Source organism: Malus sylvestris, chromosome 2 (genome assembly GCF_916048215.2).
Source record: "Malus sylvestris chromosome 2, drMalSylv7.2, whole genome shotgun sequence".
Lineage (NCBI taxonomy): Eukaryota > Viridiplantae > Streptophyta > Magnoliopsida > Rosales > Rosaceae > Malus > Malus sylvestris.
Window position 1 is genome coordinate 24,182,215 of NC_062261.1, and position 2,419 is coordinate 24,184,633.

The 2,419-nt window shown below is 35.1% G+C and overlaps 1 pseudogene; it reads left to right on the forward strand.

Moving 5' to 3' along the window:
- Positions 1-2,007: 2,007 nt before the first annotated feature.
- LOC126614126 (small nucleolar RNA R71) lies at positions 2,008-2,114 on the forward strand (annotated as a pseudogene).
- The last annotated feature ends 305 nt before the right edge of the window (positions 2,115-2,419 follow it).

Below are 2,419 nucleotides of genomic sequence, written 5' to 3' on the forward strand. Positions count from 1 at the left end.
GAACAAGAGGACTAGTTCCTTTTATATCAGCAAGAGTATCTAATGGCAGATTTATGGGCAGTCAAAACCTTAATTAACTTACCTTCTTGTGAAGAGTTGAGTTCGGAAGAGATTACCACATGAAAAGTGTCACCTGGCCTTAAAAATACATGCTTAAGACCTACTGGTAACAGCTTTCGCTCCAATTTGGGCACCTCCACACTAGTGGTACGACTTTTGATAGTGTGGAAGCTCCTCAAACTTATGTCTCCATCTATTCGCTTCCTGTACCTGACAAGAATTAAAGGCAGCAGCAATTTCAATTATTTTGTGTATCATGATTCAAAAGAAAATTTTATAAATCATCCTCAATTCGACTCCTCTTAACCTGCCTTGCATTGCAGAAAATTTACAACCTCACAGTCGTCATCTCCATATGGTTGCCTGAAAATATTAAAAATGTTACCTCCATTGTCATATTTCCAAAACCAAGTTTCATAATACCACCACTCATGCAACTTATGTTAGCATCATATGTATCAAAAAAAGGACGTCCTAAAATTGCAAGAAAGTGATATTCAGAGTCTAAAATAGGTGCAGTATCCAAAACAATAAAATCAACGCGATAGTAAAACTTGTCTACATGGACCAACACATCCTCAATAACCCCTATCGGGTTTAATAGAACCAACAGCTAGTTGCAATTTTACCTGTATCGGCTTTAGTTCACCAAGGCCTAGCTGCAAATACACTAAATAAGGCAGTAAATTCACACTAGCACCTAAGTCAAGCAAAGCACGATCAATAAAATTATTTCCAATGACACAAGACAAAGTACGACTTCTTGGATCTTTGTATTTTTGTGGGATCTTATTTGCAATACCGCACTCACATGGGCAGCTAAAAACATAGTTTTCTTCACATTATGCTTTCTCTTATAAGTGCATAAGTCTTTCAAAAATTTAGCATAAGCGAGGACTCGTTTAATAGCATCGAACAAAGGAATATTTATCTTTACTTGCTTAAAATGCTCGAGAATACCAGAGTTATAGACAGCTTTCTTTAAGGGTTGTAAAGCTTTCAGAAAAGGTACATGCACATGATATTCCTTGTCATTTTCAGATTTTTTTTGAGCTCGTCAAGTTTATCATTACTCTTTATTTTTTCAACCTCATCTGGGGTAAAGGTGTTGTGTTAATTATTTTACCGCTCCTAAGAGTAATCACAGACTTAGCATGCTTAAATTCAGTCTCAATTGAACTAACACCTTTAGGATTAGCTTGGGTGTTCGTAGTGAATCTTCCTTTTTCATTAACGGACGTAGAGTTAGTTAATTTCGAAAGGTGACTCTTGATTTTGTTTTTTTCAACAAGTTGACTGAACAATGAATCACACTTTTGGCCTAACACTTGAACAAGATCTACATATGATTGTTTATGTTAAAACGAATTAGGAGCAGAAAATTGGTGGTTAGGAGCACTTACCTCCTGAGAGTATGAGTCATATATCCAACATAAATTTGGATGGTTTTTTGTTGCCGGATTGTATTTCTTTGAGAAAGGAGAAAACTGCTTCTGATAGCTTCCTATGGCAATACATCGTTCTTCATGAATTCCTTTCATTTCCTGCAGCATTTGATAATTTTTAGTGGAGTGACCAATCTCACAACAAGCATCACAAACTTGATCAGCATCAGATTGATAAACTTGTTAAGGTATATTAGATTTTCTAAATTTTAATGCAGCTACCTCTTTGGAAAGATTATCATATTTTACTTTCAAGTCATCTTCTTCCCTCAATTGATAAATTCCTTTACTACTAGAATATGTGGAAGGTTTAGAGCGATCAGTGCTCTCAAGTAGGTTATGACCTTTTGATTGATGGATTTTGTTAGCAATTTGATCTAGGAACTCTAAAGCATCATCAAGTTCTTTTGACATAGATTCCCCATTATACATAGACTCAAGAAATTGACGATCTCGAGAGAGGAGGCCTTCGTAAAGGAAACTAGCAAGGCTCCAGTCTTCAAAATCATGATGTGGGCACAAATTCAAGAGATTCTTAAATCTTTGCCATGTTTGATACAACAGTTCACTCTCTTTTTGAGAAAAAGAAGAAATTTGTTTCTTTAAAGCCGTAGTCTTATGATCCGGAATTTTTTTTTTTTTAAAATCATCAGTCATTTTAGACCACAAACGAATAGACCTAGCCTTTAATGCATACAACCAACTTTTTGCTTTGTCTTTTAAAGATAATGGAAAATTTTTAATCTCACTCCATCCAATGTGCAATATTTGGCATCCTCGTATTCCCTAACATGCACATAAGGATCTTTATTTTCCAAACCATGAAAAATAGGAAAAAGATGAACCATTCCATATTTGAATTCATATTTTGGCATATCAATAGGAAAAACAATTCATGAAAGGGATGCAACACG